Source organism: Podarcis melisellensis, assembly GCF_964234715.1.
Source record: "Podarcis melisellensis genome assembly, chromosome: 15".
NCBI classification, from domain to species: Eukaryota; Metazoa; Chordata; class Lepidosauria; order Squamata; family Lacertidae; genus Podarcis; species Podarcis melisellensis.
The window spans coordinates 11,392,178-11,409,560 of record NC_138532.1 but is presented as its reverse complement, the minus strand read 5'-3'; the positions used below and the strand labels follow the sequence as shown (position 1 = coordinate 11,409,560).

The window sequence follows — 17,383 nt, the reverse complement described above, 5'->3', positions numbered from 1 at the left end:
AAATATAGTACAGATGAAAATAAAATAAAAACAAACAATAATTTTACAACCTTTGGATTCCAAATTTCCCTCCCCTCTTTCCCTGTTGCGTTCCTCCTATCCCTCCACTTCTAATGTCTTCCTGATGAACCCACATTTCACTAAACCCACATCCCTCTGGTTCTTTACCGGTCTTTTTTTTTTTTTAAATTACAGATGTCCAATCATAGAAGGAGTCTATCAAAGGGGGCCCATTTCTTCTATCCAGATTTTTATATCCAGGAGTATAAACTCCAATTTTATATCCATAAGCTTGTCAAATCTGGATATCCCAAATGTTCCCACTCCAGTTCTGTCCAGTTCTTGTTATTTCCTTGTTCTTGTCAATCACTCTCCTCCTTTTTACTTCCCTGTTCCCTCACAGAAATGTTCTTTTTCCAAAGGCTTCTAGTGTCTCTACAGAGGCTTGTTATTCAGGAGCAAAACATTACATCATGTTCCTTTCATTTTTCAACAGATTAATCCATTGTTTCCAGTAAAGTGTAGGCCTCTGTAGACAAAATAATGTTCCATTTCTGCAGTTTCCCAGGAGATTAAAAGTTCTATCCAACTGTTCAAGTTTCCCGTCGAAAACACATGCAATGTCCCTCAGCTCCTCTAGGTGGATTACAATAACAAAGTTCCCTTCCAGATCACATCCGCCAGTCCAAATAACTTATAAATCCTCATTTGAAACAATTTATCTCCAATTTATAACAAATGTAACCGGCAAAGTCCTCATAACAAAGTCTCAATTTCATTCTTCCGTTTTGACAGCTCTTTGACAGCTGTCAAAACCTCCGTTATTCTTCTCCAGGCATTTTCACGAATCGCTCCAGGGATTCCGGGGGGGTTGCTTTTTAATACAAATTCCACTTTTCTCCTCCAGCTCAATCTTATAAATTTCCCTCGCGAAGTTGCTAGTTCGGCAAGATAAGGTTCCTCTCGATCTTAGTTATCCAGTCCTTTGTTTTGGCTCTTCTACAATTTGGGGGGGGGCTGACTTCCTTTTTTCCACCTCCCCCGTTCGCTCCAAATTCTAAAAATTTATCCCTCTTTTTAGTCCATATTCCAATTACTCACGGGTTCTTTTTTTGGGTCCAAATTTTCAATAGAAGAAGTCAGCGCTCTCCGCCGGATGGCATGCGGCTGCGCTCGGCAGGGATAGCAGAGGACTCAAAGCACCACGCTCCTCCCCGGCACCCGATCCGTAGCCTTTAAAAAGGCTCCTTCACGAATCGAGAGGGCGCTGACGGTGCCAGCCGAGTCTCCATGTCCACGGCCTCCGTGGCCGTGGTTTTTGAGGGTCCCCGCATCGCCGGTGCGGTAGGACCCAGCCCCTGCCGAGCAGGCTCCCTCCGGAGCTCGGAGGGAGCCCGCCATTCGGCGATGGCGCCGACCCGGAAGTCCGCATTTCATCTACTGTAGATGGTATAGAGCAGGGCTCAGCAAACTTTTTCAGCAGGGGGCCGGTCCACTGTCCCTCAGACCTTGTGGAGGGGGGGCAGACTATATTTTGGAAGAAAAAAAATGAACGAATTCCTATGCCCCACAAATAACCTAGAGATTCGTTTTAAATAAAAGCACACATTTGACTCATGTAAAAATACCAAGCAGGCCCCACAAATAACCCAGAGACGCATTTTAAATAAAAGGACATATTCTACTCATGTAAAAACACACTGATTCCTGGACCATCCGCAGGCTGGATTTAGAAAGCGATTGGGTTGGATCCGGCCCCTGAGCCTTAGTTTGCCTACCTATGGTATAGAGCAAGCATGTCCAACTCCCAAGAGACTGCGATCTACTCCCACTATAAAAGAAAACTGGCAGTGATCTACCCATTGTTGTTGTTGAGCTCAGGATCATCCAATCGATCAGGGACTCCCTGCAATCAACCAGTAGATCACAATTGACCTGTTGGACATGCCTGGTATAGAGGAATTCAAGATAAAATTCATCGTTTAGGCATTGCTCTTGAGAGCCTTGAAGTATGTGACGAAAGTTACATATTCCAAAGCAGCGGCTCTACAACAACGAAAGACAGTGCTTGTTACCTCATATGCCAAGATCCTGTTCTCCGGAGGCTTTGGGTATTACAACACCCTACAGAACCTGTGCCAAATATCTAAGGGATCTACTACTCCCCTCCCATTGAAGAGCCTTTATGCTTGCGAGATTAAATGCTTTCCTTTCTGCAGTGACCAAAGGCAAATGCTCACATGCTCCATATCAAGCCCGTTTGTGTGCTTGCAACCAAGGAGGACCTGAGTCAGTGGACCACATTTTCTTAGATTGCTCTTCACCCAGCAGACCTCACCAACTGATGCTGAGCAAAATGTTGGGCTTCTGGCCTATAACTCCGAGAAGCCAAATAAGGCAGATCGGGAAAAAGATATCACTGCTTTGAAGGTGAAGGGACCCCTGACCATTAGGTCCAGTCGTGGCTGACTCTGGGGTTGTGGTGCTCTTCTCGCTTTATTGGCCGAGGGAGCCAGCGTACAACTTCTGGGTCATGTGGCCAGCATGACTAAGCCGCTTCTGGCGAACCATAGCAGTGCACGGAAATGCCATTTACCTTCCCACTGGAGCGGTACCTATTTATCTACTTGCACTTTGATGTGCCTTCAAACTGCTAGGTTGGCAGGAGCAGGGACCGAGCAACGGGAGCTCACCCCGTCGCGGGGATTCGAACGGCCAACCTTCTGATCGGCAAGTCCTAGGCTCTGTGGTTTAACCCATAGCAGCACCCGCATCTCTATCACTGCTTTAGTAGCCTCCTTTTTAGCCACAATCTTACCTGAAAGGTTAATAATAATAATACTAATAATTTATTATTTATACCCCACCCATCTGGCTGAGTTTCCTCAGCCACTCTGGGTGGCTTCCAATTAAGTGTTAAAAACAATACAGCATTAAATATTAAAAACTTCCCTAAACTTTCCCAACGATCCATCCTTTCAGGGAACAAGACAGGGCAAAGCAGAATATCTAAGTTCACACAATCACAGTGTGACTTTATGACCCTCGACAGCTTCACCCATGTTCTTTTAATTATCCCGGTGACTTGAAATGTTCTATACTGTGATACCAATAAATGTATTTGATTTGATTTGGTTTGATTTGTCAGCTGGAGACAGCAGGTTGTAGAATCATAGAATCATAGCATTGTACAGTTGGAGGGGATCCTGCAGATCATCTAGTCTTCTTCTCCCCGTGATGGAGAAATATGCAGCTGTCCCATACTGGGATCGAACCTGCAACCTTGGCCTTATCAGCACCACGCTCAAACCCAGGCATAGGCAAACTCTGGCCCTCCAGATGCTTGGGACTACAATTCCCATCATCCCTCACCACTGGTCCTGATAGCTAGGGATGATGGGAATTGTAGTCCCAAACATCTGGAGGGCCGGAGTTTGCCTATGCCTGTTCTAACCAACTGAGCTATCCAGACCTTGTATCCAGCATTAGTCCTATTCAGAGAACACCCACTGAAATTAATGCCCATTAACTTTGGCACATCTCCTCTGAGTAGGGCTGGCATTGGATACAACCCAGTAGGTTAGTCATGCTCACCCTGTGCAATGCCCTCCCATCAGATGTTGGAAGCCACCCAGAGTGGCAAGGGCAACCTAGTCAGATGGACAGCATACAAATAATGCATTATTATGATTATGGTTCTATGATTTTACGAGTGTGCCTGCTACAGCCATCCTTGCCTCTCCAATGCCACCTGCAATTCTCCCTTCTGAAACATGTGGAGCGCCACTGAGATAGACAGTGTAAAATGATACACAGTGAGGCAGGAAACCCTAACATCACATGCACACTGATATGGTCTGAATTTTTCTAAATAAAAAAATAAAAACCAAAGGTGCAGGGAGTTGGGATGGATGTATCTGTCAAGTTGGGTGCTCTCATTTTCTCATTTTTCAAGTCTTTAAGTCAGTCCCCCACATTTCTGCAACAATTTGCAACAGAAAAAAAAAATGCTCATGAAAATTCCTCAGTGTTTGAGTGTGAATTTCTCCCAATAAAACACATTTTTGCATGCAGTTTTGACTACTGTAATGCAGTTTTGTACATTATTTTCACTAATATATTCATCTTTATGCACCCCCCCCCCATATATGAATCTTTGTGACCGTTATTTGATTGGAGAACTGCATCGCAACATATGCATCAGTGTGAAGTTCAAAGCAGTTTCTCATGTTCCAGTTCTCAAGTTTCAGAACGTGTGAACTAAGGAGTTGCACCTTTAAATGCGAATTGAATCTAATTTCTCTCCCCTCCCTAGTGGGGACACCTTGACTGCTGGATCTCTCTCTCTCCCTCTTTTCTGACCTCAGAAACAACCTCCTCAACCTTTTCCCATGACAATAAAAGCTTTTGTTCCCTGAGTTGTTTGCTTGAACATGAATGACTAAGGGACTTTGATTGAAGCAGGAAGGAAGGGAAAACAAATTGTTCACTAATGTGCTCATCACTGATGCCATAAGTGTCAGCAGTGTATGAGGAATGCTGCAATTAATCATCGGTGGAAATGAATACCTACATTGGAACTAGGGATATCATTTTCTGAAAATCTCGTGTCAAGCATACCCTCGCAGATTTTTTCTTTTTTTCTAATTCCCTTCTCGCTCCTTGGTTTTGGAGAGAGGTGAGTTATTCCCCTCCCAGTTCTGCTAAAAATAAAATTGCCACACTATGTGCATTAATGTATATATTTTTCACGCATTGCTGTACATATAGCATTATATGTACATTATACTCATTTGCACTCCAGGAGTCCCAAAATAACCAGCACATAACCAGATATGTACAGCAAGGCTGTGTAACTGTATAAATATATAGTAATGCTTACAAAATTTTGCTGCAAAAATATAGTGCAATGTGGGGGCTTGACTCTTTCATATATGTGTGTGTGTGTGTGTGTGTGTATTTTTTCCATGTCATTTTGTGTATAATTATTTCAGCTTTTATGCCCGTGGCTGAGGACAATTGTTTGAACCTTTCCAATGGGTATGGGGGGGTGGGGTGGGAAGGGAGGGGAAGGAAAAACTGTACGGGAAATTTAAAAATTGGAAGGAGATAATATAATGTATGTAAAAATAAAAAATAAAAAAATATATAATTATTTCAGCTTTTAAAAAACACACCAAGCAACAGCACATGAGAAGCTTGGACATACAGTGAGAAGCCTGATGCGAAAGTTGACTGATGCTGGAAAAGCTCAATTGGGCAGGGACTGCCAAATTCCCTGTATAAATCTGTTTAAAACTAATCCCTCCTCCATCTTGATTTTGGAGCGCATCTTTCCCTAATGTCTGGGGTCCTTTGATCCAGCATTCTAGGATGGCTTCATGCATCTTTTGTGAGCTGAATAATTCACTGCCATTGGGTTGACAGACGGAAACAATTTAGGTAATATCAGGTCTGAGTAGCCATTTGGGAAATCTGTCCCGATTCTTTTGAGTTGAGATGTGGGTTCTAAATGTGTCTCGGTTTTAGCAGGAGGAGAAATAATGCGATTGTTTCCAGTGTCTTGCATTTTAAGTGATTTTGCTCGCGTAATAAATGCAATGAATGATTGTTACATGTCAACTGGGAAAGGTATCTTGTTTTTCTGGCTGCAGGCTGCAGTGCCAACTGAAAATGTAGGGAGCAGCCATCTTGATGGGTCCCACATCTACTATATATTTTGGAAATTTATTTGTTTGCTCTGCCTTCGGACACTTTGCAAGATATCGTGACTAAATCTTGCATGTTGGCTCCTGAGTTCAAGGAGCAGGTCTTCATCTATGTTTGGATACAATTGGATGCCATTTTGAATCAAGCAGGTGGACTGAACCTGGTAAAACTCCATGGTGTTTTTTTTAGTTTCTTGGTGTTTCTGGAAGGGACGTGGGTGGTGCTGTGGGTTAAACCACAGAGCCTAGGACTTGCCGATCACAAGGTTGGCGGTTCGAATCCCCATGACGGGGTGAGCTCCCATTGCTCGGTTCCTGCTCCTGCCAACCTAGCAGTTCGAAAGCACGTCAAAATGCAAGTAGATAAATAGGTACCGCTCCAGAGGAAGGTAAACGGCGTTTCCATGCGCTGCTCTGGTTCGCCAGAAGCGGCTTAGTCATTCTGGCCACATGACCCGGAAGCTGTACGCCGGCTCCCTCGGCCAATAAAGCGAGATGAGCGCTGCAACCCCAGAGTCGGCCATGACTGGACTCTTTACCCTTTACCTTTAGTGTTCCTGGGGGATGCCTGGTACAGTAAAAGTATTCTAGTACACTTTAATTCAAGCTAATACTTTTTGTATTGTTCCTTTTTTATGGACAGGGAGAACTTTTTCTAAGTTCTGCTTAAACTCAAATCACCCTGCTGCTAGAGTGGCAGTAGTTAATATTTGTTGCTTGCTTTTCGGTTAAAATAATATCCAGAGGAGTTTGCAATGAAAAACAGCAAGTGTGTAATATAGTGAATGTGATTCCCCCTCCCCAGTTTTTATAACAACACCAATTTTATTAAAATAATATTCAAAGACCCTTGCAAGGAAAAGCAACCAAAATGCAATATTAAACATTAAAATCGCAAATTCAGTATAACAGTACCAAGAACAACAAACAGCTTTCCCTCCTGCTGCCTTCAAGCAAAGCAGTTTCTGGGGCTCTGGCTCAGCATTTCTGAAGGATCACACCAAATGTTGCCTTTCCTTTGACAACTGCATGAAGGCTGCCTCCAGGATGCTGGATTAGGTAGACATTCATCAAGGTACTAATGTTCTTTAGGGTGGTGTGCAAAGGGCTATCCTGCTGCAACCTTGCATCAGTCCTCTGAGATATTAGGTGGAGAGATGGTACAGTGGTACCTCCGGTTACATACGCTTCAGGTTACATACGCTTCAGGTTACAGACTTCGCTAACCCAGAAATAGTGCTTCAGGTTAAGAACTTTGCTTCAGGATGAGAACAGAAATTGTGCTCCGGTGGCACAGCAGCAGCGGGAGGCCCCATTAGCTAAAGTGGTGCTTCAGGTTAAGAACAGTTTCAGGTTAAGAACGGACTTCCAGAACGAATTAATTACTTAACACTGTATTCTACTCAGAGTCACCCTAGGTAGTTAGGGAGGAACACCCTCTCATCAGATGTCCAGGAGATAAGGAACTAGATAGATAGATAGATAGATAGATAGATAGATAGATAGATAGATTCTTTATTGTCATTACACAAGTGCAACATTGCACAAGTGCAACGAAATTGAACTACACAGGAGAAGACATCTGAATGCAGCCCTGTATTGGGAAGTTTTTAATGTTTAATGTTTTATTATGTTTTTATATGTGCTGGAAGCCGGCCAGAGTGGATAGGGAAACCCAGCCAGATGGGCAGGGTATAAAAAAAGAAAACAACAACAACAACATTTGAATCCACAAGGACAGATTTCATAAAACCCACCTAAAGCCCATTTGAGCTTCTAACTAACTGCGTTGTGCAGGCGTGGAAGGCAGAAATGCAGTTTAAAATGTACTTGCACCAGATTTTTAAACCTACTGTTGGTTGTATGGCAGGAATGGGGAATCTACAGCTTTCCAGATGTTGCTACAGCTGCCATCAACCCTGATAACCACGGGGCTGCTGGAATCCAAGAACATCTGGAAGGCTACAGGATGCTGACCATGTTTGGTGAACAGTCAATCTTTTACCTGACAGTTTTGATGAATTGCTTGATTGCTTTGAATTATGGTAAGAAGGCAGGCAAGGGGAGAATGACTGCTTGGCTGGGAATTTGCCCATATGAACTACTCTCTACTATTGGCCAGTCATCGAACCTGCAGCTTCTGTGACATCCACCGCAAAGAAGCAGATTGTAGGGAAGGGTTATTTATAACATTGCAATAACTGAGATTATCTGAGTCATCTAAGGGAGATTATTACAATCGCACCCATCTCCTTGCAAGACCTGGAGGTGCCTGCATGATGGAATTGCCGTTTGAATAGGAGCTTCGTTCGTGTGTGAGCAGAAATCCTTTTGAACTCGATAGACATCTGCTGTAGGTGCCACACTCAAGTCCACTTGTTTATAATACTATTTTGCAGATAACGTTTGTAATCTGAATCTATTCTACAATGTAATTATAGGCGATTGGGATCATAGCCTCAGGCAGCCTGGTATCTGGTGAGCAAGGATGCCATTTCAGATTAGATGTTTATAAACAAGTTGTTTTTCTTCATAGTAATAGCACTCCTTACAAATCACATCTCTTTTAACATTGAAATTCTGTATGCACTTATTTGGGAGTCAGTCTCATTAACTTGAATGAGACTTACCAGTGAGTAAGTATTGCCCTGTAAGCATCTCAGTCACAACATAAAGGTGTAAGGGGCTATTCAGCCATGTTCTATTCAGAGTAGAACTATGGATATTAATGAACTTAAGTTAGTCGTGTCTCTTAACTTCAATGGTTCTACTCTGTGTAGGACTAGCATTGCATGCCACCCTATGTATTGATGCAAACTTGCAGAAAAGTGTGTGGCACAGTCTACCTTGGACCTACCTGTACTACTTCAAATTGGAGTGTTTTATATATATATAAATAGCGTGCAGATGAAAAGCTACAGAGTCGTGGAGAGGGCTGTAACCCAGCCTTCTCTCTAAGATGCAGACTTTCCATTGAAATCAAAGTAATTGCCTTCCCCCTTGCTAGGTTTTGCTGCAACCTTCTCAGAAATGTTAATCATTATCACCATATAGGCTCGATAAAACCCTCTGCATAAATTAATGTTCCCTATCACTGAAGAGCCAGGTTAAGAAGGGTTTCTTATCAAGGAAGGAGGGAATCATTTGGCTGCCTATGTGTTAGATATGGTATCTTTTACTGAAGGCAGATCATTTTTCTCCCCAGGCTTAGAGGCAGTATGAAAGGCGGATTGCTCTCTGTGGTGTTTGTGCCCATCCTGCTTCCAGTTCCGAAGTTTGGGTGGTGTTTTGTTGTTGTCGTCGTTTAAAAAATGTTTTTGACCAGATACAATAGGGAAACCTATCATTTTAAAAAGTAGAGACATTTTTAAAAGTAGAGACATCACCTTGCCAACAAAGGTCCGTATAGTTAAAGCTATGGTTTTCCCAGTAGTGATGTATGGAAGTGAGAGCTGGACCATAAAGAAGGCTGATCGCCAAATAATTGATGCTTTTGAATTATGGTGCTGGAGGAGACTCTTGAGAGTCCCATGGACTGCAAGAAGATCAAACCTCTCCATTCTGAAGGAAATCAGCCCTGAGTGCTCCCTGGAAGGACAGATCGTGAAGTTGAGGCTCCAATACTTTGGCCACCTCATGAGAAGAGAAGACTCCCTGGAAGAGACCCTGATGTTGGGAAAGATTGAGGGCACAAGGAGAAGGGAACGACAGAGGATGAGATGGTTGGATAGTGTTCTCGAAGCTACCAGCATGAGTTTGACCAAGCTGCGGGAGGCAGTGGAATACAGGAGTGCCTGGCGTGCTCTGGTCCATGGGGTCACGAAGAGTTGGACATGACTAAACGACTAAACAACAACAACAATAGGGAAACCAAAGCAAGGTGCCTGTATATGCTACATCTCAAACAATAAAAATAAAATAGACAACTGGGAACTGCAGTAGATTGTTGCAGCATGGAGTCCTTATTGTTCAGAACTCCACACTCTGCTCTGTTTCCCTTCCTAGTTTTCTGTTCCCTTCCCACAACAGCCAGTCAGCATTCTGGTTGCTGCTGACCAACCTCAGTCCTTATAGGGTTGTTTTGGGGATTCTTCCCCTCTCCCACTGGGAACACACCACAGTGACCAGAGGTAGTAGATCTCAAGAGGCGTTCTAACTTCATTTTAAAAATACAAATGCCTAGGAATACCTACTATTACGGAGTGGCAGGCGAAGATGATGGATTTTGCTGAGTTGGCCAAACGGACTTGCAGGATCCGAGATCAGGATGATCAGAAATTTCAGGAAAACTGGAGTAAATTTATGGTATATTTAAATGACAACTGTAAAAATTTAAAGACACTAGCAGGATTGAAGTAATTCCTGCAATGTAGATAGGATGTTAAGAAGTAAAGAGTTAGAATACCTGACTGGATTCAATAAGGGATACCAGCTGATGAGAGCGAGGGATGTCGCAAGCTCGGCAGAGCAAAAAGGTTTATACGTTGATTAGTTACTGTTTAAATAAGTGTGTAAAGAAAATAATAAAAATTTATTGGGGGGAAAAGTACAAATACAAATGCCTTTGTTGCCTTTAAAAAAAAACAAAAAAAATTATTAAAGATTTCTTCGTTTACAAAAGTATGTGCAATGTCTCTTTTCTCAAGTTACATTTTCTACAGATCTGTTTCATGTGTTGAGACATTAGTGTTAAATTAGGAAGAAAAGGGGGGAAAGAACTTCATTGGCTATGGATAGTTGGAGATCACTGTCTACTTTTGTGGTTACCTCTTGTTAACTTGCCTTCCTGCGCAATTTCCATAGGAGCAAGTGTGTTATAGCAAATGTGCACAAAAGGAACGAGCACTGCCCTTAAGGTGCCTGGTTGGCTGACAGATTAATTGCACACACGAGGAGTGTCTGGATCAGGCAAGTGGCCCATCCTGTTCTCATTGTGGCCAGCCATTTGCCTATGGGAACCTCCAAGACGTTTGTGAGTGCAACGCCGTTTGCTCACCTGCAGTTCCCACCAGTTGGTGTTCAGAAGCATCCTGTCTCTGCCTTGGTAGTCTTGGCCTCCAGGAGTTTGTCGAATTCTTTCAAAGCCACCCAAGTCAGCAGCCACCACAGCCTCTTGTGGAAGACGGAAGAAGCACAAGCTTTTGTGGATCAAATGGAAACCCTATGTTAGAGGCCAGACGTCCTAATGTCAGCAGCAGAGCCGTCTTTTCCATGGGGTTTTCTGGTGCGTTGCACCACGACGCCAGCCTCTCAGGAGCGCCCCAGCGAGTGGGGGAGCTGCGCGACTTTGCCGGCGGCCTCCCCTTTCCCTCCTGCATGTCCGCCAGCTGACCCCGTCAACTATATGGCTGGCAGGCATGCAGCTTGCCTCCCAAGCCTCCGCGGGAGGAGAGCAATCCCCACAGAGGCTTGGGGAAAGGTTGACAACTCTGGGAAACGGGGGGTGGGGCTCTGGAGGGATCTTTGCACCATGGCGCCGGATATGCTTAAGACGGCCCTGGTCAGCAGTGTTGTTTTTGGCGATTTCCCAAAAAAATATATAGCTAAAAATAGCTCACAAACTGTCAGGCTTCAAGGAATCAGATCCCTCCACCAGTGGCAGCAAAGAAGCAGATTTTAAAAAAGAGTTCTTACCAATTAGTTTATTCAGTAATCACAGCGAGAGAGAAAGGAATGCGGTCTCTCTCTAGAAATGGCGTTGCTCCAAGTGAAGTCCCACCCTTCCCTTCATCTCCCCTATTCTACCTAAGTCCTGCGTTGGCTAATCTGAGCCTTCTGCCACTGAGCTCTCTGCTCTACTACCCTCAGTGCCCGCCTGGTCCTGGGAGTGGGGGGGGGGTCAGGAATGCTTTCCAAGGGGTCTGTCAGCTGTCTCTTCTCCTGGTGCTGCTGCTTCCTGCTGTTCTTCCAATACTTCCCAGCTTCTCCCCGCTGCAGCCTCTGAACTATGCCCTTCTGCAAACCACTGTTCTGAATCTATACTGTCCTCCTGTTCAGAAGAAGGGGGTGGTGCCCCCCACCATTCCTCCTCAGTCCACCCCCTGACACAAACGGCTCAGCAACTTTTGTGTTCGGATTTTCACTTTCTGAACTATGGCAACCCTAGGTGCTCTGGCCCCAAATAGCACAGGGAATTGGAATTGAGCAGGAAATTGGATTTTCCTCTCCCCGCCGCTCTGTTTGTGGACTTCCCAGAGGTGTTTGGTTGACGGTGGTTGGAAACAGTATGCTGGAGCAGATGGATTGTTTCTCAGACCCAGCAGGACTTTTGTGACGAGAGCCTAAGATGGCCGAGCACATGCGTTGCATGCGAAAGCTCCCAGGTTCAATCTCTGGCATAGCTGCCATAATAATAATTTATTATTTGTACCCCGCCCATCTGGCTGGGTTTCCCCAGCCACTCTGGGCGGCTTCCACAAAGACCAAAAATACACTAAGATGTCACACATTGAAAACTTCCCTGAACAGGGCTGCCTTAATATGTCTTCTGAATGTCAGGTAGTTGTTTATCTCTTTGTCATCTGATGGGAGGGCGTTCCACAGGGCAGGTGCCACTACCAAGAAGGCCCTCTGCCTGGTTCCCTGTAGCTTTGCTTCTCGCAATGAGGGAATCGCCAGAAGGCCCTCGGCACTGGACCTCAGTGTCAGTGCAGAACAATGGAGGTGGAGACGCTCCTTCAGGTATACTGGGCCAAGGCCATTTAGGGCTTTAAAGGTCAACATCAACACTTTGAATTGTGCTTGGAAACGTAGAAAAATGACCAGGGAGCAGGTGGCATGACATCTGGCTGATACAAAGCTGCTGCTGCCACTGCTAGTTCTGTAGTATTATGGTCCAAAGGGCAATGTTCTAACAAGGTATAAATAATGCAGCTTCTGTGTTCTCTGAGGCAGTGCATATAGAAATATCTTGAGCATGCGAAGTCCTGTTGCACTCGGGTACCGCTTTTGGGCTTCGCATGGGGATCTGGTCAGCCACTGTGTGACCAGGACACTGGACCAGATGAGCCACTGGCCTCATCCAGCAGGCTATTTTTATATTAACAAATGCATTCCCCCACAAAGGAGTGGTTTGCAGATTAAAAGCAAACACGAGTAATGCATATGCTTCTATCGTTTATGATTCTCAACAAACAGGCCAAAAGGCCCATGAACTTCAGGTACAGTCTGTGACATGTCTCTGCAAAGTTTCTAAGTGTAGAAAGCAAGCGCAGTGACCATGATGGGGGGTGATCACACGATCTTTCTAAGCTTTGCCGTGCTAATTTAATGCTAATTTGATATGCATGTGACCATGTAGGAAGTGGAATGATTCCCTCTCTCCCATCACATTCACATTTGGCTAGAAATCCAGAGAGGCAGAATAGCTGCAAAGTTCTCTTACATCGACAAACATTGGCGCTAAAGTATTGCACCCAGCATAACGTGTTAGTTGGGTCACACTTTGGCCCAAGGTGTGCAATTTCCCTTAGAATTCTCCCTCCTACGCATTTCACAATGCAGTTCTCCAGCAGCAACAAAGTTTGCGCAAAAATGTGCCGTGTTAGGGGAGAGTGTGCATAAAAATAATAAAATAATATAATGCGTTATTTATGGGAAACAGCTTCCAAAAATATGTATTTAAAGCAAAATTGCAAATATGTCGATTGGGGAAAATGTGCGCTAAAATGCTAACAAATATTTGTGAAGCTTTCTTGTTTTTTAAAAAAGAGAAGATTAGCAAACTGATGTAGAGGTGTGAAACATAAGTTTGGAAAAATGAGAAATCGAGAGAAAGTGAAATGGACAGATTCATCCATCACTAATGATGGAGAGAGATGCTTGCCCATCAGACTTGCCCGTTGTGGAGTTGGGTTTCCAGGCTATATACTAATGGGTTGTTTTTTGCTAAAGGACTAGAGAGCACTGATGAAGACCTCATCCTCTATTCCGGGTGTGTTTTTTTTCCTGCGTTGCCTCTAGGCTGGATCTTGTGGGTGTTGCTACAGCTGTGCATGTCGGTAATGAGCCTTACGCTAAATGTTTCCGGTCTGCTATGTTCCCGGGAGGATCTTGTGAGCTTCAGCCGAACGGGGTCTGCTTTATATGAGTGATTTAACGCGGTGTAAGCAATCTGCATGCTCGGGGTGTGCATATGTGTGAGGGAGAAGCTGCCATTGGTATCACATTATTTTATTAGAGTTTCAAAGCTGATATTAAGTGGACATGATTTCTTCCCATGGACCATTAATTTTGTTTTATTGCTGGCCTGATGGCTATTACCCCTTCTTGCCAATACATTCCTCCATTAGGCTTGTACAATTAACAAAATATGAGCTGTTTAAAGCATTGCTATGAACAATGGGTCACTGAGAAGCAGGTCTGGGGGAAAGAGGGGTGGTTATGTGAGTGCTTTGTGACCATGAGATGCTATGGGGCTAGCAGAGGAGAGTGTGTGCAGATCGATTTGTGTCCCTTTGCAGATAGAAAGCTCCTTTCTACAAAACATTTTCTACTTTGGATGTGGTTTCTCAAATCCAAAATACAATTTGAGTTATGAGTGGTGCATGTCTGTTCTGTCCCCCCCCCCTTTAGAAATGTGCCAGAGCTGGGGCCCAATTCGTTTCCCTTTTGTGCACTTAAGGGCAAAGGCAATTGCAGCACAATATATACATACCGAAATGCAAAATAACAGGACTGTCACATGATTACATCTAGTCAATTAATCATCCGAGTGTTAGTTTATTAATCAGATATATCTGCATACATTTGCATGGGATTAAAATGAGTGGCTCAGATGTCAAAGCATGCATTCATTGCTTTTAGGGTGGGGGGGGGAGTGAGAGAGAAATCTGTGACCCTTCAGAAGTTGCTGGACTCCTTCAGGCCCAGCCAGCATGGCCAATGGTCAAGGTTGATAGGAGTCCAGAAGTATCTGGTGGCCCAAAGGTCTGCACCCCTGTTTTTAAATAACTTGTGCATGCTTAGAAAGAGGCATGGATGCTTGAGCTGAGATTCCTGCCTTGCAGGGAGTTGGAATAGATGGTCTTTGGGGTCCCTTCCAACTCTACAATACTATGAAGGAGAGAAGGGGGAGGGTGTGCACCTCTTTTAAGAATGATACTTACCATCTCGTTCCATCCCCTCCTGGCAAATCGAAGGGGAAGAAATGGAGGCAGTGAGAGAGAGATTTTACTTTCTTGGGCTTCATGATCACTGCAGATGGTGACAGCAGTCATTAAATTAAAAGATGCCTGCTTCTTGGGAGAAAAGCAATGACAAACCTAGACAGCATCTTAAAAAGCAGAGACATCACCTTGCCAACAAAGGTCCATATAGTTAAAGCTATGGTTTTCTCAGTAGTGATGTACCATAAAGATCGCTGAAGAATTGATGCTTTTGAATTATGGTGCTGGAGGAGACTCCTGAGAGTCCCATGGACTGCAAGAAGATCAAACCTCTCCATTCTGAAGGAAATCAGCCCTGAGTGCTCACTGGAAGGACAGATCGTGAAGCTAAGGCTCCAATACTTTGGCCACCTCATGAGAAGAGAAGACTCCCTGGAAAAGACCCTGATGTTGGGAAAGATGGAGGGCACCAGGAAAAGGGGACAACAGAGGACGAGATGGTTGGACAGTGTTCTTGAAGCTACCAGCATGAGTTTGACCAAGCTGTGGGAGGTAGTTGAAGACAGGAGTGCCTGGCATGCTCTGGTCCATGGGGTCACGAAGAGTTGGACACAACTAAAAGACTAAACAACAGCTTACCATTTGATGTTTTTGTTCTTGGGGACAAATTTATAGCTCTACAAAATAGCCCACATAATTTTGAATTAAAGCCTTGGTTAATGTTTTGCCTACAACTGGATGTGGGTGGCAGCAGGGGCAGCACAACTCTTGCTCAGTCACAATGAATTTAACTTAGTAATGTCAGTTAGCGCAGTCAGTTAGAGCATGGTGCTGATAACACCAAGGTTGCGGGTTCAATCCACATGTGGGCCACCTGGAAATTTCTGCATTGCAGGAGGTTGGACTAGAGGACCTTTTGTTTCCCTCCCAGTTCTATGGTTGTACAGTTATATGTCCATTAACAACTAGTATTGAATACCACCCACGGAAAATAAGAAAATCGAGCAGGGTTAATCATCTCTATCCAGAACAAGTGGATTTAGGCTCAAAATACTATGCTCCCATTATTCCCCTATTTTCTGGGGACCTTCATGCTTTTTTTAATATTTCTTTTAGAATAGCAATGGCACTGTCACTGGGATGATGTTGGAGAGATCTTTGTGTCCACTGTAGGCAGTGAAGCAAGTTGGCAGACCAATAGGGTTCATTTATTTGGTGATAGCAAATCTATGTATTAGTATTAAGGAGAAGGAATAATAATGCCGCTCCTATCTTTAAGAAAAGGTCCTGCCTTTCCCCATTCCAGATCTCAAGGCAGGCTGGGAAATGAAGGCACAGTAATATTCTAGTTTCTATTGGCTCTGCCCAGAGTGGGGAAATCCCCCCTCTCCTTTGCAACTTAGTTTTGTTTAGTTCTTTCAAGTCCAGGAAGAGGGGTAAGCTCACTCATTCTTACAGAACTTCATAAAAAAGTTTCCTAACCATATTAATTCAGAGCCAAAATAACAGCCTACTGGGATGTGAGGAAATACCTCTACATGAGATTTGTGAACATCAATAAAATACATGTTTGCGAACTTTGCGGAGTTCTATCTAGATTGAGAGAAGTCTCAGGATGGAACAAGCATAGCGTAGTCACAGTTTGAGTGTTGGTCTAGGCCTGAGGAGCTCTGGGTTTGAATCCTACCTCAGTCACAAAGCTTACTTTGGATTGACCAGTCTAAGGAACCGCCTCATTTGCCCCCCAGTTTCCTTATGATGGGATCATAGGGGTTGGATCAACGTCTTAGCTTGCCCACTGTTCCCTTGAAACCTACTTTGCCTATGTATCATATTGATCTGAGCATGGAAGATTTTGGTAGAACCCATACTCCGAGTTCAAGTTCTTCATCCAGGGCAGTTTGCCTTGCAGTCCTAAGAAATTTGAGCTTTCTGGCTGAGGGAAAGAGTTTCGTTGGCCCCAGCCTTAGCATTCTCTGTGCTGTACAATATTTCCTCTTCATCGGAAGGTGGAAACTCTAATGGTGTAAATGGTAGAAACTTTTCCATGCTAAACTCAAGTCATAAAGACCAAAGTCCGCTGTAGCAAATGTAGCCATAAAACAATTTTTTTTTTTACTTTCAAAGCTATTGGGAACTGAAACATGAAATGTAAAGAATGAATGCACTTTGTTTCCATAATAACAGCACACATTTTCTTTCTTTTTTTGATACCAGCTGCAGTTTCAAGCTGAAATTCTTCTAAATGGAGAGAAAACTGGCCATGTATCTTACTTTATATTACTAGTGTCTGGGCTGAGATGAGGGCAGCTGCCTGGGGTGGAGTCTGGAGCCAGGAGCTATGGGATCAGGGCTGGGTTGGCCATTTGCACATTTCCAAAAAAGAAGGAATGCATCGCCAAAAGAGGACAAAATATACAACAGAATTTGTCTCATATCTGCTCAGATACCCTGGTCCCAGACTGCTTGTGGGCCATAGAGAAATAAATGGCTCTGTGGTGGTACTCATCTTAATGAGAAGTCAATAGCAAGGTTATTGTACTGGGTTTCCTTAACTTTGTGAATCCA

The 17,383-nt window shown here is 44.0% G+C and overlaps 1 protein-coding gene across 5 annotated transcripts in view; it reads left to right on the top strand.

Moving 5' to 3' along the window:
* The window catches only part of PKNOX2 (PBX/knotted 1 homeobox 2), a 440,472-nt gene that overhangs the window by 80,636 nt on the left and 342,453 nt on the right, over positions 1 to 17,383 (top strand). The window lies entirely within an intron of this gene.